Source organism: Cygnus olor, chromosome 5 (assembly GCF_009769625.2).
Source record: "Cygnus olor isolate bCygOlo1 chromosome 5, bCygOlo1.pri.v2, whole genome shotgun sequence".
Taxonomy (NCBI): domain Eukaryota; kingdom Metazoa; phylum Chordata; class Aves; order Anseriformes; family Anatidae; genus Cygnus; species Cygnus olor.
This window is the reverse complement of record NC_049173.1, coordinates 57,106,787-57,132,553: the sequence shown is the minus strand read 5'-3', so window position 1 is coordinate 57,132,553 and position 25,767 is coordinate 57,106,787. Positions and strand designations below refer to the sequence as shown.

The following is a 25,767-nucleotide window of genomic DNA, read 5'->3' as shown; positions in this document are numbered from 1 at the left end:
CTACTGTCAGATAAAGCCGTGTGAATTGATTTTGCAGATATGGCATTGAAAAATAAACAATTATTCTTAACATAGTGTAGCTCAGTAGGGAAATGGGAGAACATATTTTTTTTTGTTTAAAGTGAAGCTATAGTTTGTGTAAGTTGCATAAAACTATGGTTTGAAATATAATGATTATAAAGCTAATTGGTAATTACTGTTTGTCTTTCAGGAAGAAAGAAAAGGGCTAGGTACTGTACAAACACAGGACAGCTGCACAGATATTATCACAGAATAACAGGCTGAATGGATTTTGAAAGATCAGAGTTTATCATGCTGCCCCAAGGCAAGATTAACTATCCCTGTGTTATTCCTAAAAGATGTTTGTATAAGTTGTTCTTAAAGGCCTCCAAAGATGGACACTCCACAGCTTCCCAGGGCAATTTATTCTGGTGCTTTACCACCCTTCCTGTCACAGAATTTTTTTCCATCATGTTTAACATAAATTTCTCTTACTGCAGTCGAAGCTCTTTATTTCTTTTCCTAACCACCAAAGATACTAGAAAGGAGATTTGCTCTGTCTTGCAACAACCTGGAGCGCTGTTATTTTAGTCCTCCTTTCCTCAGCTTGCTTTTTCTTTTTGGCTAGATGACAGCAATTAATTCAGGCTGTTATAGGTCAGCTGTTCTGGGCCTCTGGTCTCCCTCTCTCGTCTTGCTTAAAAGTCTTTCTACTGGTTCATCTTCCCTAAAATGCATCCAAAATGGGAAGACAGATCTTCAGCTGGGATATACTGGCAGATGAAGGATTCCTGCATGATCTGTATGCTCTGCTCCAGTTTGTGTCCCAGTGAGGTGTTTTTTTTTTTCAGAACAGATTACATGGTTGATTCATGCTCAGCTGGTGATCCATTGCAACCTCCAAGACCTGTTACGAAAAATAACAGGTCTAACCCTAGCTAATCACTCTGTATTTTGAATTTGTGCAGTTGATTAATCCTACCTAAGCTCTCTACTTTTGTTTTGCCAAGAGAGACTTAGGGTGCATTTTACAGCTACACAGAAGGTTGAGGTATGGAAGAATAAACTAGCTTAGACAAGATCACACAGGGAGTTTGGGGAAGAGCCAGGAATAATTTCTGAGTGGCCTCCAGAGGCCTCATCTGCAGAGTCTTCTCCCTGGCGTAAGTGGAAAATCATTGAATTGAGCACTGAAAATATGGCAGGCTCTAATACATTTTCATTCTGACTCGTTTTCACTTGTTGCTGTTTTTATGGCCTTCGCTAATGAGACCCAACAAGATGAGTCTGTGCCAGCCATCGATCGGAATCTCCCATGCATTCATTCTGCACTTGACTATCTATAGCTGCATCCTAAAGCAAATTGCATGCCAACTGCATACTAAAAGCAAAAGTCGCTAATGTTGCATCATGCACACGTTGCATGAATTAGTAGCTTTGTAGGCAGAGAGGCTATCAGCCTGTCAGACAGCAGCAACTTTGTATTTCGTGTTCTCCAGTCTGCTTCTTTCCTTAAGGAGAAAAAGAGGCAGGCACGATACAGCCAGCAACTGGTATTCATCATGATCCTCTCTAGCTTTGTATTACAAAAAGAGTAGGGGAGTGGGAATGCCACCAAATACTAAACTGCCTCTTTAGGAAAGCCAGCTGGGTACAAAGTTTTCAAATTGAATTTCCCCAGTGATGCTTCAGTGATGCTTGTTAGTGTTAAACACTCTAAAATAACTGGTTATTTCACTAAGTTCTCAAAAGAGAACAAAGTTTCTTAGGAAATCTGAACGGTTAGCTAAATACGAGTTGCCGGGTGATTTTAAAAATAAGGTATTTCAAAGAAAAATTGCAAACAAGCAAAAGAAGCTGGTAACAAGTAAGAAAGCTGGCATGACAGCAGATGAGGTGGGCATACAGCAATACAGTCTGCTGCACATCATCATGTACAGTTTTATTCTCTTTGGTGTCATGGTTTGAAATATTTAGCTTGACTTTGTTGCTGATGATTGGAAACATGCTGTTTGTTGTGAAAAGAGCCAAATGCTCTCTATTGTGTTCTATTCTGTTTTTTGAAATTCAGCTATCGTTATGGTCACCACCTTCTTTAAACATTTATTTATTTCCAGAGCAATATTTAAAAATATATATATTTTCTAACTTCATCTGAAAAGTTACAACTGGTTCAAGGTATACCTTGCTGCTGTCTTATCCCAGAACACACGGGTGTCATGTTCCCAAGGTTTTGTTTGGTTTCTGGTTCTGGAGAAGAGCTTCCCTTGCAGGTAAACCAGTATTTTAAATGCTGCCAGGGTTACATACGGCCTTTGGGGTAGGTGTGCTTGCTCAGCTCAGCTGCCAGCACAGGTCCATCTTAGGGTTAGAGTGTAGGTGAAAAGGACCCAACAGGCACCTTCAGGTTGATTTCTTCTGGGCTGAGGTGAGGCTTAGCCTTGGCTCATGTTATGAGTGCATGTTTCTTTTTGTGATGCTTAGAAAGTCTTTGGGTATGACATGGAGCTGGGCAATTCAGTAAGTCTATCCCAGAATTAAAAAGCTGAAGCTTGATATTGTTTCATTCTTCCAATATATAAAAATTGTACATTTGTGCTGTATTTATCCTAACTGACCATCAAAATTCTTGCTAGAGATAATTCTCTATAATTACTCCTGATATTCCTGTAATCCAAACATAGATCTGGAAACTTATGATCAGGAGCATTTAGCTCACTGTTGAGACACTATTACACTAATGCAAAAGGATGAGTACTCGTAAGCGATGCATTCTCGGACAGACGTCTGGCCAGGTAGAAATTAATCACCTCTGTTTTAACTGTAGCACTTCCATTACTATGGCTGGTCTAGCTGTGGGTCAGCCAGGGGTGTGTGTTTTGGTCACCTTCCAAGCCTCTTTAACCAAGGAAGGAGCAAAGGGATATCAATTTAAATGATTTGGTTACCACTTAGTGATGCTCGTGTTGTTTCTGTGTTGTGCACCTCATGTATATTTATTAAATACTCCAACGTGTTTATGTGATTTACCGTTGGAGTCAATGAGAAAGATCCCTTTGACTTGAGAGATCTCGGAATATGGCTCAGTGGATAGTGAAAGATATTCCACAAATAATTTCTCAGCAGTTCTTGATGTTTCTGATTCACAGTATGGCTGTAAAACGGATAAAAAGGAACCAGAACTGCTAACCGCAGCATGCCCTTCTAATTAACTATTTTTCAGATCCTATTTAATTCCTTCCCAGCTGAGCACTAGACAATAATCTCAGCACTAGAAAATAATCTTTTTTTTTTTTTTTAAATTAGAGGTCACATTTAGAAAAAAATGTACCCTGCAATTTTGTACTTACAATCTGCTGGAAGGTGCAAATAAGTGAATTTAGATTCCTTTATGCTCAATGATGCTGTCATAGTTTTCTTTTGATAACTCAAGATTTACTGTTAAAATAACTGGAGCTAATGAGCGGCATGCTTTGGTGTCAGTGCTTCTGCTTGCTAATGAGGAGGGAATTAAGCTTTTTGTCAATGTGCAATTTTCTTGTTTGTCCTTGGCATTGGCAATTGGCATACGCGAAGCAAATAAACCCTCAGCATTCCCTCTGCTGCCATGCCTGTGGGCTGTGCATGCCACGCACCCTTGGAGCCCCTCAATCCCTTTTTTCTCCTCACTTGTCCCCCCTACAGTGATCCTGTCTGCTGCAGTCCAGAGAGACTGAGTGACTTTTTAATTTTCTTCTCTCCTATTCTATCTTTGTTTTCCTTTCTTCTTTCTCCTTCTGAATGCCAAACTGTGATCCTTCGTTTTCCACCTCATTTTGACTTCACCTCCCTCTTCTCCACAATCAGTATCTCAGGTCCCTTTACCCACGTTTAGGGCCTGCCGTAGCCTTCTCTAAAATGCAGCAGTATGAGCCTACTCCTCCCTTCCTTGGCCATTTGGGTATTTCTTGCTGTCTGGGAAAGAAGCCCTTCAGCATGTCAGCAGATTACCCTTAGAATAAAGTGGGGAGCATGCATGGTAGTTGAGATGAAAGTCATCAGGAGCTGTTCGGTGTACAGCTAGTTGAAAGTATTAGAGATACCCTTGCTTAGATACACTGGACTCATTTTCTCCTTAGTGTTTTCTGAATTTCCTCTGAATCCATACTTTCTTGTTGATTATGCCCTGAAGTCTTGATATGGAGCATATGCCAAGTTAAAAACTGGAGAACAGATAGCTAACTACAGGGCTATACATGTTGCTGTTCGTAGGGACCAGGCTCGTAGGTGCACAGCCATTAGTGGACTACTGAGTTGCTGTGGAAATATCCCTTTAATAATGCTGTTTTAACCCAAACAAAGTTTTCTGTACATTGGGACTGAGAACCTTTTCTGAATTTTTCATTTTGGTATTTTCGAGATAGACAAAGAAAGAGAGAAATTTCAAATATTGCTCCACTTGGCCAATTCCTAAGTGGTAGAGAAAACATGCATAACACTTTCATGATATAAAAAATAAAATATTAAAACAGTACTGCAAAGTACTGCTGTTCTTTTGATGCAAACTAATCCTGACCATGTTCTCTATAGACTTACCTATAAGCTTCTGACTTCTCTCATCTTTTTTCCTCTCTCTCTTCTCTTGCTAACAGAGCACTGGTCTCATGGGGAAGCCAGGACGTGACCCTGGAGGCTGCAGCATGTGGTATGTGACACCCTGAGATCTTGGCTCTCCTGCTGGTGCCCCTTTTTTAGGGAGCATGGGCACAGCAGCTCTGCCAGGGAGAATAAGGTATGGTGCTCTCTGCTGCATAGGGAGACAATGGAGTGTGACCTACTTCTAACTCTCTGCTACTTAACTCCTAAGGCAGAGAGAATATCCAGGTAACCCTGCCCACTTCTGTGGGGAAAATAGGTGGAGGAGGTTGGAGGTCAGGTTGCTCAGGTGGGATGGGACACGTATGAGCACTGCACATACTGTATCTCCCAACAGTGCTGGAACTGGCTATTTTAGTGGTGTTGAGTGCCCTGCACACTTGGTCTTGCAGTCATACTGGATCACCATCCATGTGTAAAGGATAAAGAGAAAATTATTTGGAAACAAGTCAGTGTTAGGGAGTTTCTGTGATTCAGATCTGAGCTGCTGCTGTGACATTCCATAGTTAGAAATGTGGAAACTAGCTAAATCGACTAAAAATTCTGCAATCTCCACTGGAAGTCCAGTGAGACCACCTCATCTTGAGAGCCTGTCCTTACCCTGTGATTATATCTTACATACTTGGCTGCTCCTACATGGAAGAAATGCCTTCTCTTAGCTTTGGGTTCGGTTCAGATGCCAGTTCTCACAAGGGCTAAATTTAAATATGGGTTTGAACATACGTGCAGTTGGGACAGAAAACCCACCCATCCTTACTGTTTCACGTCTGCATGGGGTGAGAAGGACAGGGCTTTCTTTCCCTTTTTGCCTGCCGATAATTTTGAGGCTGTGACCAGCTCTGGCTGCAGACGCATTAGAGAAGTGGATCCCAGGCATTTGGTGGGTCCTTGGCTTTCACTGTGTGGCTTGCAGTCAGCTCTTGCCAAGACTGATTGTACAGCTCAGTCGCACTGTTTAAAGGGAGATAACAAATCACCCGTAGAAATGATCTGTTTTAACTGCCGTGGTGTGATATATGCACTTTTCCAACGTGTAAGTACTACCAGATATTTCTGCTAGCAACAACAGCAATGCAGAGCTGACTCCCAGAGAGATCTCAATCCAAAACAGGCTAGGAAATCACATTTGGTAAGCGCTCTGAAAGCCTTCATGGCCCGCAAGTAGGAAGGGGTGAAAGGATAGCAATAAGGAAAAAAAATCCTGTGAAAGAATAGAGAAAGCTGTTTCTACCTCGAATATAGCTGGTAATTGCAATGAACACCAAAGTGGTGCAGCTGGGAAGATCATTTGCACCTCCTGGTGGTAAATTGAAAAATCCTGAAAAGTGTCAAGATCAGATGTGCAAACATTTACTATGCTTGGAATAACCTGTAATAAGACAGCAGCAGCTTCCTGAAATCTGTCTTAGAGGAAAGAGAAATATATATATAAAAAAAAAAAAAGCAACATACTGAAGACTTAGAGCTCTTCATTTCTGAATCAAAAAGAGATCCACAAGGAGTATTGTTTTTAAAAGCCGAATCCCCAATTAAACCATCTTAATACTCAAATTTTCAATGTGTATCTTGCAAGGGAACACAGCAATGCAAAATAAAACCAGGAAAAATGTTCCTAGTTTTGTGCCACACAACAGGGACTGCACGTGCTCTGCTGTTTCACCCACACTTATGCAATATACCTGCAAATACAAGACAGCTGGAAAATGCTGGTTTCATTAGAAAATAATAGTGCCCAGTAGCCTTAACATCTTGACTCCAAGGGTGTTGTTTAGCTCGCTGATTAACTGCAGGCTTCCTGTGTGTCTCCAGCTCCTGTTACTCAGTTTGTCATTTGTAAGATGCCATTGTAATAAGTATCAAATAAGGTAATATGCACCTATGGACCCCAAATATCTCTAAGGACTCATAGGAGTGTCTATTCTTATTTGTCTTGCTATGAGTGGCCTAAAAACTCACACAAAAGGACTTCTCTAATTTTGAAGTACGTAATCAGGTACAAATCAAGTATGGGATTTTCCATTTCTTCAGACATTATAATAGCTGGACTATTGAAAACCACCTAATGACAGTTCTATTGAAAAAAAAAAAGTATTTTGAAATTTTAAAAATTTTATGGGTCTCAAGGGGCTGGTAACTCTAATTTGGAAGTGTGAGTTGGAAAATGTTCAGTGTTCAGTCCTAATTGTATATGGTTAGGGCAGAGTAGAAAGGAGTAGGGCTTAGTTTTTCAGTTGGTCTGCAACACAAATGAGCACTGACCTTGCTGGTAGGTAAGAATCTCTCCTATAGGGCTGAAGCCTCTGTTAATGTAAATAAAATGAACGATTGTGTAGATTTTTCCTGTGTTTTTACAGCTTGGGTGCGCAGTTGACCTGAACTACACTGAAATGCTTGCTGTGTTATGCTGGTCATAGGACACAATTCTTGGGATGTTGTAACTGTCCTTGTAAGCATGATTACATTGGGAAAAAGAGAAAAAGGTTTTCCTGTTATAACTTCATTTTGGGCTCTGGTCTAAGCTCAATCCCATGTGTACTGTTGTTTTACAGGTATATCTTTCAAGTAGAGACAAAGTTTTAAAGTCACTAACAAAGAAACAGGGTGAGGTGGTTGATTCATGCAGGCAAAATCTTGCATCTTATCTAATCCTGCCTGGAGTGTGTTGCTAAGGTCTCCAGTGGCGCTGCACACATCCTGCTGGGCAGGGGCCTGGGAGGGTCTGTGAGTGCTCAGTAAATCCTGCTTCACTTTTGAGTATTGGATGGACAGCTGAACTGAAATTCCAGTTCATTGTGAGGTCAGTTGGACTTTATTGAAAAATGTAGTAGGCAAACAAATGTGCTTGGTGACTTAGAACAGACTTGAACGTACTTTTTGCTTTAAGCCTGATAACAAGCCTTGGTCTCTGCAAGTTAATAACAGCTTCTGCAGCCAGAGATTCAGATACTTGGAGGATATTCTCATAGGGAGGGAACATGCACACTTGAGAAACAAACAAAAAAACATTCACGAGCCTCTATTCTGTTGCTGAAGTCTAGCAAGGTGAATGGCAACTAGAATGGTGAGATCATTTGCTAGAATGATTTCCAATGAATGACGCAACGTTCAGCAGTATCATTTCTTACTCATCTGTGTAGTTATTGAATCTTTTCCAGGGTAGCGAGTGGCACCATCCTCCCAGGGGTATATGATGGCTAGCGTGGTACCAGGAGCTTGGAAAGAGCTGAGGTGTCTCTAGCAAGCTGTGTTCAAAGCCTTTGTGCCCAATTCCCCTGGGCCTCAGTGCAGCTGCCCTGACCACCACCAGCCACGCTGCCATCCCGTGGATCATATGTGTACCAGTGTATAGTGACAAGTGGAGCTGAGCTTTCTTCAGTGTAATTCAGGAAGTCCGTGCTAGTCCAACTCCATCCCAGTTAGCTCTAGTCATGATCATTTTTATTTGCAAGCTCCAAATGCACAATAAAAGGACCTGCAGTGCAGATTTGGAGTCTCCCTGGTCCTTTGCTCAGTGCTTTGTGTACTCAGCACAGCCCCTGCCCAGGGGCAGCAGTTGGCATCAGCAGGAGCTGGACAGTAGCACCGTGTACCCAAAGCTGCAGGGATGCCTATGGCCCAGCTCCTCTAGGTTTCCTGGTGCACTTGGTGTCTGACTGCCTTAAAAATGTCGGTCTGTGATCTTGTGGTGAACGCATGCTGGAAATACCCATGAGGAAATCAATAACGTATTTCAGACATGATTTGTAATTAGTGTAGTGTAAAAACCGAAGAAAAAAAAAAATTAGTCTGTATTAAATAGCTCCAGAAATGTCCACCATGAAAGGGACAGAGGTTCTGCAGGCATACACAGTGACTGTTTTTATTGTGAACACACAAAAGGACACCCTCTCCAGTCTTCTCAGACAAACTTGTCATACTTTATAGTTTCTGAGAGCATGATTTTATAACAACTATATTCTTTTAGAGTAGGTTTTGGGAATGCAGTATATTTAGAAATTAAAATGTATATATGGCTGTCTATACTGGGAAATAGAAACTGAGATGTTGTGTTCTGGTAACTGAAGCTATTAAATATGTAACAGCACCCATTACAGTCACAACAGGTTATCCAGTTTTGATTTGGCCAGGCTATTGGTGCTAACCTGCAGCCCACACATCCCAGGCTCACAGCCCTGAGAAGGGTGGCTCTGTCTGCACCATGCAATTAACAGAGAACTGTAAATATAAGATTTGCATACATTGTACCATCCACTGCAATGCAAGATTAATGATAATGTGAACAGCAGTCTTAAACATAGCATATGCTGAAAACATCTCTCTTTGCAGACTATCTAGCAGGGGAATTTCATTGCATGGTTTCTTCAGCTTAAAATCAGGTTGTCTTTACAGCTGATAATCAAACTTGCCAATTAAGAATAATAAATACATATGTTTAACATCATGCTAATTTCCTGAATAGCTGACATGACCTTCTCTGAAACCTTACAAGCCGGTTATGATTATAATGAACAACTGAGACTGGCTGATGTTGTATAGTCTATTTAGGGTTATTGTTATGTTCTAGTATTTTTTTTTAAACAAATTGTAGAGGCTGGAAGGAAACAGAGGGGTTCCTTTCTGTAATTGCTAACTGTTCTGTTCACAGTGCACCACGTTGGCAGTTGAGCAAGCTCCATAGGAACTAGATCTATTTTAAATAATAAGTCAACTGGAATTTGTTACTTAGGATTTGAAGTAAGAGATCCTATAAAAGAAAAATTGCTTAATGAGGTGGACAGCTGGGATAAGCAGCATGTAAGAAGGAGGGAGGGAACTGTAAATTGGGAAAGGTTTTCTTCTGTGACTTGAATGAGTCAAAAAAAAGTCATACTGTTGAGGAGAAAAAAGATGGAGTGCAATACTGAATACCAAAACGCACAAAGAACAATGTAGCCTGCTTAATATACACATATATATTGAGATATACCTGATATATATGCCATCTTTCTGCTGTTCTCAGCATTGGAAAAACCTTGGCTGAACTTCTCTGGTGTTGCAGTTTGAGAGGACGTGGACCAGTTGGAAAAATTCAACGGAGAAGTGTTGAGTATAATTATGGAGGTCTCAAATATGACCAAGGAGGTAAGAGCTAATCAAGTTGCATGGCTCAGCTTTTACAAGAGAAGCCTTTGGATAACACAGAGATAATCCTCAAGTATGCAGAAGGTAGAATCAAACTGTGTAAAGGACAGAAATAGTCTTTCCTAAAAGCCCATGGTTTATGTGATAGAAAGTTGTGATCTTACGCTACAGGAAGAAAGATGCAGGTTAAACAATGGGGAAAAGCTTTCTAACAGGATAATAAAATATTGGAGTTTCCGTCTTTGGAGGTCTTTAAAAACACGTTAGACAAACATCTGTCATGAATGATATAGGTATAGATAATCCTGCCTGGGGCAGGGGGATAAACCAGATGACTTCATGAGGTATTTTCTTTCCCTGTTTTTCGTGATTCCACATTGAGGCTACCCTCACTTATGCATGTTTGGATCTGATCCATTAGTCTAGCCTGATATTCACATTCCAGGATGGGATTTTAAAAAGAGCTTTGAAAAAATCTGGTGGGATTTGGATGCGTACTTCCCTTTGACTACTTTTAAGAGTCCTAGCCTGTAAAAGTATTCTTCATCCAGACAAAGACAGATAATTTTCTGTATGTTGATATTTAAATCCTCTGACTAAATCTGTGTTTCCCTGAAATGTTTCTGCCTGCTCCAACATGCCCTTCTACATTAAATTGCTATTTTTCCAGATGAATCATACTGAGAACATCCAGCATATCAAGCTGGATATAAAAATGTGCAGTCAGAAATGTGAGCTAATCAACACCAGCTTTTGTATTTCTTCGTTAAATACAAAAGGGACCATTTCCAGATCTCGCCACTGGCTCTGGGTAACCCAAATATCTCAGTGAACAATAAACTGACCCAACCAGCAGACAGCCCCATGGGAAGCAGAGGTTTGGCAAAGACTGATCTTGCATGGAAATGGAGCAGAACATACTTAAAACGAATAAAGTAAACAACATTGTGAAATTCTGTTGATTCTTTCTTAGAAGCTGTGTATAGTGTCTGTCCTTTCTGCTTCCTCTGTGTTTTCTATTCGCTACACCTTTAGACTTCAGTGTTGGCTACCTCAGCTGGTTTTCTGGTGCTGTTTTATGTCCAGCAGTACTTGTCTTCCACTCCGTTTTTCCACTGATGTCTCTGCAGAGTCTTTCATGAATCTTTCCTTTCATTTTACATCCTGAACAAGGAGCAAGGTACATTGCAGATAGGAAGTCAAGCAACTACACTTGTGTGTGAGCCAAAAAACTCCAGAATTGAAAGGTACCTGCCCTCTGACCGTTGAGGGAATAGGGCATTAACCCAGGAGCCAGTGCTGCTTCTTGCTCTAAGAGGTTTAAAGTCACGTTACTTAGAAGTGTACTTGCTACTCAAGGCACAGGGAAGGAGTAGACTTGCTGCTGAAATCTTCTGAAACTGGGTTGCCCTTTACAGAGGGCATGCCTGGAGCAGGAGAGGAAGGTGGTACAAGCACAGTCTGCTGCCCTGCAAGGGAAGGATTTCAAGGGAGGAGGGTACTTGCTTGCAACAGAACCATTGAAGTACCCTCTGGGGAGAACAGCTGAATCCTTTCAGGCCACAGAGGGCCAATAATGTTGGTTTTCCACAACCTAAAGGACTGTGAGAGTTATTAGCCCATTTTATGAAAGCAACATTTAAAAAAAAAAAATTAGTCTCATACAGTTGATAGGATCTTCAGTGCAGAAAGCTGTTCCATGTTTGTGATGATCTGGGTCTCACAGCTGCATGGTTTACAACTCTCAGCCTGGGAAAGATTATTTCAGGGACATTGGCATTTCCTGCTTGCTAGTTGAGTGCCCTCCACATGCCCCCTTGCCCTGTTTCATGGGCTAGCTGTCAGGAATTTAATTGCAGCTTGCTCTCCCTGGATTGACTGGATAAACGAACTTTGGAGAATGCCTTAAGACTGCGTAGCCCTAAGAAGTAGGTGAGCTTTGCTAAGATCTGCCCTACAGATGTCCCTCTGTGAATTTGTGCCCAAATTGTCACTTTCAGGGCTGTTTGCAAATCTGTAAGGCTGGTTTGCTTGCTTTTATCCTGAGCTTTCCAGACCTCTCTCTGTTGTAAATGCTTCCCTTTCCTCTTTTATCATGCTATATTCCTTGCAACAGCTTCCCTCTTCCTTATCAGTTATTATTCCAGCCTGTTAAAGTCCCCTTTTTCCTGTTAGTGATTTTTTATATATTCCCCTGTGGGCTGTGCTGGGAACACACAATTTCAAGCTCAGAGATTCACTCCTCAGCACCCATACAGCATTTAGGGACCCCATGTCTTGTCCTCTCCACACGGGACACATGGGCAGTGAGTGCCTCTATCACTTTTCCAGGGCTCAGGACAAGGCAGTCCTCCATCCCTTGCCTGTGGATTCCTTCAGACCAGGTGGCCGGGGACATCTGTGCTTGCTGTTTGCTCGCTTGGTTTTTCCTCAAGCCTCAGCATGGGCTCGGCAGCACAGGCGGCTCCTGTGGAGGTGTGTAGGCGTGTTGGTGTCTGTGACTAAGTGTCAGGCCCTGTTAGACTGCAGTGGGGCAGGCAGATATAACTGCCTGACCACACCTGGTCTCCTTAAACACAAGGATTGCCCTGTGAGCCTGGCCTGCTGCCCATCAACTACATATGAAAACCCCACTGGCTGTTTTGGGCTATTGAGTGATGCTTTGAACCGTGACCACGGAGGACTTGCCTCGGTCCTACTTCCTGACAGTTCTTGCTCCAGCTTGTCCTACACCTATAGCACAAGATCCCTCGTTTCAGACAGCACTCCTGTCTTCCATCACCCTCCTGCCCTTCCTTCAGCCCTAGCCTGGTCTAATCTTAACACAGTCAGATGCTGTACAGGGCACCCAGATGCCTACGGCATGGCTAAGCTCTCCTGATGTTCTGTAAGGAGACCATCAATTTGAGGAGTGAACTTGTATGCCAGAAAATCCTTTGGTGTGTGCTCCTTCTGTGCCAGCTCTGTAGAGACAGAGCCCGCTGGGGGCTGTGTACCATCCTCGTCCTTGAAGCACACAGTATTGACATCAGTGGCATGACCTAAGATAAAGTTGGTATGAAAAATATTTGTCTGTCTTTTCAAATTCAGCGTGTTTGGCCTGTTTTTCATTACAGCTGCAGTGCATGGCATTGGCACAGCCAGTCCTGCCTATCTGGGAGAGGGAGGAGCCTCTGCCAGCACCCCAAAAGCAGCTGCCATGCCACCAGTGCTCCTGCCTGCAAGCAGGAGACCCAGGTCTCATCCCTTAGCCTCAGGTCTCGTGAATGAAATGTCTGTTTAAACTGATACTAAAAATTTTATTGTCTTTTCAGGATTTTTTTTTTACCTCTTTAAATAAGTCTCTTTCTTTTTTTTTTTTTTTTTTTTTTTTAATTTAAATTCATTCAAAACAACATTTTCAAAATGAAATGTCCTGACTTTTCAGGACAGAATGTTCTGGTTTCCCTGGTGAAATTATTTCTCAAATATTATCATATTTATGAAGGATCTTGCTCATTCAAAACCTGCTGTTAAATATCCTTCTTTCTGAACACTTCTGTGTGCCCCTTCTGAACACTTCAGCAATATAGAGGGAAAACAGACGGGGCAGACGAGGTCAAGATTTGAGTTTGGGTGGATTTTGGTATATTGACTTATGTGGACGTTTGCCTGAATCAGTCTGTAAGCAATTCAAGACTGCATTTGTCTTTGTGAAGTATAGCGTGTCTTCATCTGCTTCTTGACCCACAGTCTGTCAGAATATAGCTCCATTTTTCTTTGTGTGTCTTCAGCCCTACTGTATTTTCCATTTCATCTCCTTTAGTAGTGTGACTAAGCACCTCTTGAGGGTTACTCTGTGACACGGTCAGTTCATTTGAGTTGATAATTTCTGGAAGTTATATAGCTGGACTTGTGTTTTTAAATTTCCCTTTACCCCATAATTTTTTTTCCCTTGGAATGGCTCGAGGAAATGCACACAAACTAAAATCTGCATGTGGTTTTACTTGGAAGGCTTAACGAGAGATGTTGACCTATGTGTTTCTAGCCTGTTTCTACAACAAGAAAGTTATTTTGAATTCTGTACAAAGCTTCCCTTATATATGCAAAAATTAAGATATTGGGCAATTACTTTTTTCAGCTAGAAAACAATATGTTCTGAGCAGTTCCAGAACATCACACTTAAAACTTTTTTTCTTTCTGCTATGCAGATCCTCTTTTTATGAAAGAATGACCTTGGTGATCATTTTTCATGTTCCTGAGGTGTCTTCGCTCCCAGAAGCTGTCCACTTATTTCCTTCTGGGCTTTCAAGGCACATTAAAAAACATCTGTTATTGCACCAACTGATGCAGCCTTTATTATTTTTGCTACAATTGAACTTTGCAAAATTGCCATGCTGGATTTTATGGGCAGTTTCTGGGTTAAAGTGCAAGCCAGACTACAAGGAAAAAGAAAAAGCCCCAACTGCAGGCAGGCAACTGCTGTAAGTAGGCCTCTGTTGCCTCAACGTGGGCTGGGCAGTTCAGGCTGGGCTTAACTTTCATCTTGGGCTCTCGTGGTTGCTTGACTTTACTCATATGCTGATCTCAATGGGATTACATGTGAGTTTAAACAGGATGAGTGTTTGCTGTGTTGCAGCTTTGGACTATACCCAGTGCTGGAGAGCACACAGACAATATTGTGGTGGGCAGCTGGAGTCACCACTCTGAGGCACGGTACTCAATGGACCCGGAGGAGCATCTGTTAACAGTAAATAGTTTAGCTGGGAATAAAATAAAGTTAAGCACAAAAGTCTAGTGTCTCATCTCTTCTGTGTATGTAGGACCACTTGCTTCCAATTAAACCTGTGCTCTCTACACAGCTGCAGTTTCTAATGAAAATTCACTGGGGCACCTGGTGCTAATGCCCTCATGTGCATGTCTGGCTCGGGCAGCGGCCTGCCTGTAGCTGTTGGTGCTGTTGCTGCTGGGGAGGTCACAGCCTTCCTTTCATCAGAAAGTAAGTCCAGTTTCCTTATCTGTATCTGTAAGGGTGGGAGTTTTAAATAATTGCTCTATGTGTTTCCTAATTGATCAGGTTTGTGGTATACTGTGGATGTGAACAAAAACTTGCTGACTGGTTTTGGTTTGGGGCCTGCAAACAGATGCAGTGAATGACGCTTGAGAACTTGGCTGTTCCTGATCAAGTTACTGGAGAAAGACCCTGGCTGTTTAAAGTCAGCATTAAATGCTTGTTGTCCTCAGTGAATTGAGAAAGTTTGTGCATGAAAGGGTTTTCCAGGTGGTTTGGAGCCTCCAGGAGTGTTTTTAGTTAGCGTAAAGCAGAGCTGGATTTTAACATAGGCTGCTGTGAGGTAAAGAAGGAGATTAGATTGAGCAACGTGTGAAATGTGGTTTATTTATTCTCTCAGAAATGACTCAAAACAGTGGTTTGTGGTTTGGATGTGAGATGTGAGGAGGTTATCTGGCTGACCTGAGATCACGCAGGCTATCTGCAGTAGGACTAGAAAGCAATTCTCTATCTTCCAGTGCAGTGCTGCAGCCGCTGACGTATGAAACAACAGTGAACCCTTAAGTGACCTTCATTACAAAACCAAACTCTTAGGTACGTTTCTTCTTTTTCTGAGTTGTTGTAGGCCACTGTCAATCACCACATTCAGGCAGTATTCAATGTCTCTTAAACCATGATTTGTTAAGGTGGTATTAATTAATCCAATAGCTACAACAAACTTCTGCTGAAACTAGTAAATGCTTTCCTTCCTTTTCAAATGAAAGCTAATGCAGGTCATGAGACTGTGGTAACAATCTGAGGGGCTGTGCCTTAACCATGAAAGTGTTGCATCTGTACTACCTCCTCCTTGTTCTGGTTATTCCTTTTTGCATGAGTCACTGGTAGGCAGGTGAGCTTCCAAAATGAACTGAGATTGCAGGACCGGTTTGTGGGCATGCGCAGACCTGAATGTAGTAGGCAATGTCATGCTGGAATTGCTGAGGAGGTACGCAGCAAGGCTGGTGGAAAGGAAACTAACACAAGTGAGAGAGAGTGGGAAATACTCAGCTGAGCCAAAGAACTGCATGTCTGATGCAAAATCAGATTTCTTCCATCTTTCAAGTGAATTTTTGGGGTAACAATCAGAAATTCGGCTAAACACTGTGATGTACTGTGTTGGTGATTTCACCTTTGTACTGTATTTTTTATTTATTTATTTTTAACTGGGAGATGCAGCACCCTGAAATATGATTTCCAATTTTTTTTACCCCATAGGAGTTCATACAGTCAAAAAAAATCATTTAATTTTGAATGCTTATTAATGCCAAAGCAGACCTTTAAATCTCAAGTACAAATGGTATCAAAGTAAGCATATTCAACAAGAACTTTACCAGATTTTTTCCTAAGTGTTCCTAAAAGCCTAAAGCCAAAAGAGAGGCCCCTGTAACTTCACTATAGCAGCCTGACAAGGATGCAACCACGTCAGGAGCCAACTGAGGTGTGAGCCCTGATACGGTCTGTAATTTATTTATCAGATTCTGCTTTCCTTCATTAACTTCTGACCTCTGAATGTGTGGGTTGCAAGTCCTGCTGAGACATGGCAGCATTGTTTGATGACAGAAGAAAGCACAAGGGATGTTAAAAACCAAACTCTCAGTTGTCACCACCTTATTTTCCAAAGGTGTGTGATGATGGTCAAGGGGCAGGTGTTGAAAACACCGTAAGGAATTTTTTCCAAAGAAAAGCTAAGCATGAAAATAAGGGGGATGTGTCTGAAGATCAGTTTTGCTTGGCACACATTAGCACTGTGTTCTTAGGATGGAAATTGGAAATGATACTCCATTGGTCTATGTATCTGAGGAAATAAAAGGTTCACTACTTTCTGACCTATGCTTTTGGTAAGAAGTGGTTTTTTGTGTCTGCGAATTCAGATTTTTTTTTGTTAGTGAATGCTGTGTTAAAATACACATAAAATTGCTGTTATGGCAAACCTGGAAAGTAGTAATATTTTGCTCACAATTCTTGGTTGTTCCACAGGCATATCTTTGTAGGTTTGTAGCTTTCTCTCACCTTGTTGTCAAGGTTTGTAAATAGTTTACAGCAAACACAAAAGCAGAGAAAATTGGAAGAGCAGATTAAACCCCAGAAGCTGCATTTAAAACTCAAGAAAGTTAAGAGGAGGGTTGTCTGTGTCTGGCCCAGTATATGTGAGGGTTTTGATCTTCCAGTATGGTGCTTACCCTATGTCAGGAACGAATAGCATGCAGTCTTCACTATGCATTTAGCCTCTTCCATGCACAGGAATAAGAGTCCAAGTACCTTGTACCTTCTTATCTTCTGTATTTGTCCCTTCACTTGTCACTGTGTCAGTTGTCAGCACTGCTGGTCTGGCTTATGTTTTAGATGAACTCTTGACCTTTGACTTACTTGATGTATCTACAAATAGGATGCTTTTGTAGGGTTTCAAATATTTGGGAACTGAAACAAGAAACATTTAGGGACCAAATTTCTTTAATGCTATATGAAATTGAATAGAAATATGTATTTAAGCTTTAGCGCTTGGACAAACATGCCCAAGAAACTTGGGATGAAGATTTCATGGGAATTAACTGGTGAAATTGTGTAGATCTTTCTCTAGCACTGAGTTTCAACTGGGTTTTTGTCTGCGTATGGATTGTTAGCTCCCTTGATTCAGAGGCGAGCGTGTATCATTCATTGCCTTTCAGGCGTAACAGACCAGATGGGCAGCTCTAAGGTACCGCATTCTCCTTCAGCTCAGAACAAATCTGGTTCTTCAGTTCCTAACTAGTACATTTTAGGTGAAGATTTTCGTATTTTTGTTCCAGATTGCTCAGCCAAATTCTTGTATTAGGTCCAGTTCCTGTTTTTAAGTGGATTGTGTTCCATTCAGCATGCCAGTTTCTAGGACTGCTTTTGTAAAGAAATGCTTAGAAAGATATTTCTAACTATTTTAAGGGTACAGCATTCAGGTTATACAGCGTTCAGGTCAGCTTAGGCTATTGTAGCATTGATAGTTGTCATTCAGGGCTGTAAAACATATTTTAAACATTTTTATGTGGTACAATGTACAGTAAGTAATGTGCATTTAGAAGACAGAGGAAATAAGCTTGCTATGCTTGTATCAGGGACAGGCACACTGCAAGCGTTTGTTCCTCCTTGGATGCACTGAAGCATTTAGGGGTAAAATGATCTAGGTAACTGCTAGAGAAACTTTTTCTTCCACCATGTCTCACCACTGTACGTATATATGAGCGAAAATAAAAATAATAAAGTATTACTAATAGGTAGTCTCTTAAAAATACTTTCTGATACTGATTAAAAGGGAAATATTTATTATTGACATACCCGGGTCTCCCCATCATCACATCTAACTCTTTTGAAATGATGGAGCATTAGTGCTGCTGCATGATGAGAAAGGAAATAGTTGTGTTTTGGAAGGATACAGGCTGGATGGGAGAACAGCAAAATTTATTTGTTATAAGATGCTTTAAAAACCAAATTCTCAGTGATACCAGTAGGTGACGTCTTCCTTTCTGGGTATGGCAAAATGAAATGTGCCAATTTTTTTTTTCTGCTTTGCTTGTGTGAAAGCGAACATTAAAAAGCGCAGTACGTTTGCATTTCTCTTCGTTCTGTGCAGTGAATCATGGCAAGGGTACTGTTAACTAAGTTCAATTGTCTGAAAATGCATTTCACATGTTTTTTAATAATTACTTCTAAAATCAAATGAAAGAAAGTAGTGCCAGGCATTTCAGACAGAAATCTGCATGCTGACTGCACTTGAATACTTCTGAGCATATCCTTTGACACTTTTTCATTTATCCAAATACTAAGACATTAGTATTTGATCACACCATTATTGCGCCAAACACATGAAAAGTAACATATCTGCCAGCAAAGAACTTCAGTATATACAATCTCCTTTTGAAAGCAATGCTGAAACTAAAGGTTTTTTAGATTCTATGTTTTTTGCATGTTGCAATTATTTAGATCTAAAAAATCAAACTCAGAAAATAAACAAACTTAAACCAAGTCTTTCAATGAACCAAGGTTTATCAATGTTGAGAAAACTTGAGATACTTCATCTTGTTCAAAACCAAGGAAGAAAAACACGTTTGAATCTAGAGATTTATTTTTTTTATTTATTTAGCCAAAGCATTTATTTGAATGCCCCAAGTATTCCCCCAAAACACTTCAGGGGAGAGCCAGTAAAATATTACTGCATCAGGGAAATTGGAGCTAAAACACTGAGGCTGTTTTAGTGAACTTATTGCTGAAGATATATGGTTCTATTGTCCGTATGTTGCAGGCTAATTCCCAAGAAAGTTTTGATGGATTGTGAAGAAAGAACAAGTTATTGCAACTAAGTTCATTGGAATTCTGCTATATTACAACATTTGTTTGAAACTGTGTTTAGCTGACCAGGAACCATCATAAATTTTAATAACGTTTAATTTAACTCGGTTATGTTTGTTGCTTCTTGGTCTATTTAATTTTCCAGGAGATAAGATAGATAGATAGAAAAATAATGTGTATGTGCTGTGCATCTATATATAGATATGTAGATAAGTCTATATATACATACACACAATTTAACTTTGAGTTAGAGTTATGAGAAGAGTTTTCATAAGAAGTAATTAACATGTGAAAGCTACCATACATAATTACTACCGCCCGGGTAGTAATAAATGGTATTGAAAGTTACTGGATGAGTCACTCGATGCTGTAGTAACCTCCCAGGTCAAGTTTTGTGCTGTGGTGACAGGCAGGTACCATGTATGCCATAAATACCTGTACGGTGCATGCCGGTGCCCATACTGCAGGCTGCTCTCTCTTCTTCTAATGGCAAAGTTAAAGACAGAAGTGGTTGTAGACATCGAGACTGTGCCCCAGATGTAGGCTCCGAGTTGTCTTTCTGAGTGGACAATTTAGCTGCAATCTGTGATAGGATTGACCCGATATAACTGTATTTTCCTTCTCATACTTTTCTGCCTGCAAACAAGATAAAAGCTGAATAAAATCTTGCTGGTAAATAAGTACCGTGGTGAACTTGCGTACAGTTCGCAGTGCATTTGTGGAGTGAGCACAGGCAGGGGAAGGGAATGCAAAAGCACACAGGATAAAGCATAAGCCACAGTTTCTTTGCGCTAGCTCTTGTGCTTCATGCCTTCCACTTCAGCACGGTGTTTTGCAAGCTGGAGCCCTTAGTTTTTAGGAAGACTGGAACTGAGCTAACGCCCCATGGAGAGTTTTATATTCCCGAGCCTCCTCACCTGCACCCCAAACCTGAGGGTACCACAAATCATTCGTTGTCCCTCAGCCTGACTTGATTAAATGTTCCCCTCTACGCTTTCATGTGTTATTCTGCAGTGAAGGGATAAAAAGAGGGTTTGTGCTGGAATCCAAGTACAGTTTTTAAATTTTTTTCAGCAGTTGAAAGAATGAATGATTACAGCTTGTGAGCCCATTTGAGCCTTGATTAACTTTAAAAGCAACAACAGCAACAAAAACATGTCAATACAACGTGTCAACAATACAACATGTCAAGCAGGAAAGTTTTTTAAAAAAAAAAAAAAAACTTGCACACAATAATAATAATAATAATAAACCCTCCTGGGGGAATGGATGCTGTTACAGAGGGCTGTCATTTGGTGCCAGCACGATTTGCCAGGGATGTTGGAAACAAAGAGCTGGGGAATGTGGAGCAGCAGACTGTCTCAACAAGTGCTCATGAAATATGTTGTTGTTTTTTTTTTCCTCTCCTACCCCTTTCCTCCCCAGTCGAAAGCTCGTATTATTCACGCACCCTTAGGGCAATTACTTGAAAGGATATTTAGCTCTGCACGTAATCCTCACCAGCGTGAGCTTCCGGAGCTGGGGCGCTTGTTGACAGGGCTCTGCAAAGCTGAGGGTAAACGAGTCGCTTCTCCTGCAGGTTTTCTGGCTGCTCGGGGTGGCAAGAGGCTCCTCGGTGAGGGGCATGGCAGCCAGCGGGTGCTGTCATCACTGCCTTTGGGTGGCTGTGAGCTGCCTGCCTCCTCGGAGCCTTGAGCGGGGTGGCCCTGGGGAGCGCGGCCGCACGGTCCTGTGGAGCCGTACCAATTGTTTCCTCTCTTATGCTTAGCTACAGAGACTCCGAAGTGCTAACACGCTGGTTTTATATCTTGGACTGATACACAAGTGTCTTCCTTCTGTGTACGCACTGGGTGAATACAGCTAGGTTTATTTATAGCTGGTTCCCTTTCTTCCCCCGTCTTGTGTCATTGCCAAACTTTCACCCCGGAAACCAAAAGCCTTTCCTGAATCTTGGGATGCAGGGGACCAGCTGAGCTGATGTACAGCTACCGATGAGTGCCGACTGATGGGAGCGGTCTGTGGGGTGAAACACTTGGTGCTGAGCATCCACCATCCATGCTGTTACCTGTCTTAGATTTTTGTTTAATTTTTCTTTTACTCCAAAATGTTTCCAGTCTGTCCCACGAACCGGCTGCTTGCCTGCACCTCGAGATGCACATCTTCCCATTGACTTTTTTCTGACACACGGAGCACGACACCAGAAGTAGGGTCGGTCAGTGGGTTTGCTTCAAAAGCACGCTGCCAGCCCGATCCCCAACACAAAGCGCCCAGGCACCCGTGGCACTCCTGCCGTGGATGCTGGCCAGCGGGACTTGCCTCAGCACCGGCACCATGCTCCTTTGGGCAGCACCTGGCCGTAAGCTGCTGCTGAAACCCACACTCGAATCCCCCGGTGCTCGAGAGCCTGATTTCCTCGGGAGCTCTCACGGTGGAGATGCTGGGGAGCATGTGGGTGTGAAGGCACCGCAGGGAGAAGATAAAACAACTCACCCAGGGCATTTCTGCAGCACCTCTGCTGCCCGCAGACTGCGCTAAGGAAGTTTTGTAAGGGAAATGAATGCCCTCCAGTGGCAGAAAATAGCAAAATAGATCAGCTCAATTTGTTTTCAGTAACTGCCGCAGAATTGGTGTAAATACACTTCAGTCCATAGATGTGCCCAGCTACAGGGCACCGTGCAGTACTAGCGGGGACCTTGCCTCAGTTCTTGCACTTGGCAGCATCGCAGAGTGAGGAGCTGAACGTTGGTCAAACTCTTTCAACAAGATATGGCAGTGGGCCTCGGGATGCTCAAGTAGCATGCACAGCCAGGTTGTGTCAATGCAGGTCATGTTATCGGTCTGCTTGGCTTCGTCAGCTGCCTGTAGGTCCCGCAGAGTGCGCTGGAGCATGTGACATGGGGGGGGAACCAGCAAAACAGCATGCTGTGACTACCAGATAGAGGTGGGGAGAATGGGAAATACAGGGTCCGAAAGTGTGAATCTATTGCACGTTGAGGTTTTATTCAAGAGAGTGTTTTAGCTTGACTGATTGTTTCATTTTTTTAAAAACAACGCTGTCCTAAGGTGTCCAGGCATATTTGTGGGGCAGAGAGATTAAGGTACTGTCTTTCTTGCTGGTTTATAATGGAAAATTTTCCTGTAGAGAAATACGCTGTAGCATATTTCCATGTTTGTTACAGAATATTCCTCTCGTAACAAAGAGCTGATATGAGATGGAAATGTGCCTGATCACCCTACTTTCCAAATTCAGAACAGATTCATGAACAAATGAGAAGTTTTTATAACCAAAAGCAAAAACCCAAAGAAAGATTTGACATGCAGGGGGCTGTGGGCAGACTGGGAGGAGATGACAAGCACGAGGCACCGTGGTCGCTCTGCCCTTCAACACGAGTGGCTCCCACCTCCCAGCCCTGATGCAAATACCTCTATTTCTTCTTCCTCTTGGGGTGTCCACGTCTCCTGCAGGTTAGTGCCTGAAATGGCGCTTGGTGCTGGAAGCACAGCTCCTGGCAGTGCAGAAGTTCCGAGCTGCTCAATGCTCAATTTGGAGATTCCTGACTCTGAGACTCGGAGTGCCCCAAAGTGACTGACGTCCTCTTCTGGGAATCAGCTAGCATGTTATTGGGCTAGGGGGTAAAGCTGGGTGCTTCTTTTAGCTTTTGATATTTATCTCACTCCCTAAACACCAGGAGGAGGTCTGTGTAGGAATTTAGTGAGTTTTAAGAAGTTGACAAAAATTTTTATGAACTTGTCCAGTTGTTTTTTTTTTTTTTTTTAAGATCTGAATGGACAACTTAATTCCAGAGCACCACAAAGCCCATGTCTGATCTAGCCCTAGCAAGGCCTTACCTAAAATGATTATGTTAAATAAAGACTTTTCTGTCTTTGTTGTATATTAGATCTGAGAAACAACCGCAGAGATCCGTGTTCATCTCAGAAAGCCCCTGCCACGGCAGTACAGTCACAGGCCAGGCATGTCTGTGGGTGCACAGAGAGTGCAGACCCCGCAGCTGTCAGCTCTGTTGTTCCTGCGTGCTGCGTTTATGCACAACATTACCTTGTTATTTGCAATGCTCGCAGTATGTCTTCCTTCAAAACAAAAGAATGATGTCCCAGTCTCTAAAACACTTTTTTTGGGTGATACAAAGGAGGCCCTTTTGGAAAAAAAGAGACCAAGTTGCATGTACTATGTGAATATCAGCACAAGTAGAAGGAATTTTTAAATGCATTTTAAATGACCCTGAATGTTGTCTGTGGAAATGCTGTTTTTCCAGAAACAATTTTCTAAGTTCGTCATTTGGTGATGGCCCAGGAAAGAGTGAGATCAGAAGCTGGTGCAAGCATTAGTGCAAGACATGAATCTGTTGTAAACTCTGTCTGCTTCTCTGTATTTAGCATTCCCCACATCTCCTTGGCTGCCTCTGTATAACCAGCTATACAGGGGTTTAATATTTAAACATGCATCATTCAAGGGGATTACACTTAATATATCTGTAGGAAAGAGGCTAATAGTGCTCATATTATTTGCATCAGTTCTCAAGTGTGCTGAGGTCTACTTTGCTTCCTGATTTTGGCAGATCACACTTCTTTTATTTTGTTCTGTTCAGCAAGGAAATACAGAAAGACACTTTAATTTTGCTTTTGGAAATATAGTAATTTATAAGGTTAAATAAAAGAATGACCAGTCATATTCATTTAACAGAACCAGTTATCCTTCTTTTGATTTGTAAGACTCAGCAAAATTGGTCAAGATACTAAAAGCTGTATTGACCTAATTGGAGGGAAAAAAAAAAGTTGAAAATCATTGATTAGTTCTTTCTCTTTTTTTTTTTTTTTCTTCAAGGCTACTATTATGAACGCAAATAGCACATGCACACACATGTAAATATATATGAATACACATTGTGTTGTTGGTAATTCAGTAGCAAAGAAGATTCGTGGTTAAAGAAAAGCATTTTTCTGCTTCCTTCAGACTGATCTCCAAAGGCAGTCTGCGCCTTGATCCAAACGATGTTTGTCTGCTGTTGAAGGCTCTCACATTAGAAGCCCAAAGCAAAACCGTTCTTCATGGGCTGCTCTGACAGAGCTGGTGCCACGTTCACAGACTGCAGCTGAGTGTTCAGTTCTCAGGTGTTCAAAGCACGTTATGCCCAGCCTCCTGGGGGGACGTGCTGTGCCGCCGGGCTGGGCTGGGTGAAGCAGTAAAATAGGAATTGTGCTGTACTGGGTCCCGATAACGCTGTTATTACCTTCGTCGGTGGTAGTAACAACACAAAGCTTTTAGCCAGTGGTGTCTCTGGAGATTGCTTTGTTTTTCCTGGGGAGCTTTGTTGAAATGATCTGGTTCAGTTTACACTGCTGCCTTATTTACAGCCAGCAAATGACCTTCTGGTCATTGTCCCCGAGTGCTGCTGCTTTTCCTCTGGAAGGACAGGCGTGCCTGCTGCTCGGACAGCAACGCGGTGTCGCTGCAGCTCCCCTGTCCTCAAACACGCTGCACACTTGAGTTGCCTGAGAGGTGGTGTGGGGAGTTCGTGAAGTCTGAACGCATCTTAGTGAGCACTTATCTGTGTATCTAGCCAGCTTCAAGACCGTGCTGGTACCCTGATGCCAAAGGTTTTGTTGACCCAGAAAGGAACTGGAATTTGTTCCAGCTCCTCCACATTCAGCTTGCTGATGTTTTCAAAGTAATACTGGAAAGCTGAGTTTTGAGCACAGGATCTTTCGTTCCCGGTTTAATCCCTGTTCCTAACACCATGTTAGCCATCTCTCGTGGATTTTGTGAAGTGTGATGTTTTCCTTGTCCTTTCCTGCACAATGTTACAGCCCTTGTATGAGTCCTTGGGTCAGCATCTGTGTGCGAGATCATGATGCGATGTCAGGCAGCGAGAGGAGGCCTGTTTCAGATCTTTCTCATCCTTAGTTTCTTTTCTTAGTTTTATTTATTTATTATTTAAATTGGTATTATGAAACATTGCCCATGAAGGAAGGGAATCCATGACCTCATAGCACTTCTATGTTCAACAGCCATTTCTGAGCGAGTCCTTTCCCCCCTGCAGGAGGAGCAGTGAGGAATGTGTTTATGAGCAAGGACAGTCATGCATGGCGGCAGAAAATCTGAGGTCATTCTGTCTCTGCTCTCCTAAACAAGAGCCTAAAAATAGTGCCAAATTTGCTCACTGAAAAATAGAGTACAGTGCTCCTTGGCCACATAAAAGATGACTGGAGCTCTGCCTTTGTTCAAAACGCTTTCAAATTTATAGGCTGTATGGACTAAATGAAAATACTTGGAAGGAAAAAGCAGGCTTTCAGGGACTGTTGATTCATCACCTTATTCTGGAAAAATAAACCCATGGGTAAAAAGATAATAAAAATATGTTTACTCAGATGAGACATTTGATCTGATGGGGAGTATCAGTTACAGAGCCAGACTTGCCCTACGTGCTGTTTCATCTCTAGATCTGGCTGCGGATCAGATCCATCAGTCACTCTGCAGCCCTGGCCAAGCCCCCTGCAGAAAATTTAAAAAAAAAAAAAAAAGAAAAAAAGTTCAGGAAGATTATGATGGTGCTTACTAATGCTTAACCCAGCACTAGGGTGATTTCTCAAGCTGGGTCTGTGTTTTGGAAACCCCACTTCCAACCTGCATCAGCCAGTGCGTGCAC

General features: G+C 42.0%; 2 long non-coding RNA genes across 2 annotated transcripts in view; both read left to right on the top strand.

Moving 5' to 3' along the window:
- The window catches only part of LOC121070358, an 88,729-nt gene that overhangs the window by 41,222 nt on the left and 21,740 nt on the right, over positions 1 to 25,767 (top strand). Inside the window, exons 9-10 of the long non-coding RNA XR_005820022.1 lie at positions 4,632 to 4,771; positions 9,635 to 9,756. This is a non-coding gene — a long non-coding RNA (uncharacterized LOC121070358). The remainder of the gene's footprint in view (positions 1 to 4,631; positions 4,772 to 9,634; positions 9,757 to 25,767) is intronic.
- Positions 13,120 to 23,801, top strand: LOC121070360. The gene is made up of 3 exons (XR_005820025.1): positions 13,120 to 14,734; positions 15,265 to 15,340; positions 23,002 to 23,801. It is a non-coding gene; the product is annotated as an uncharacterized LOC121070360 (long non-coding RNA).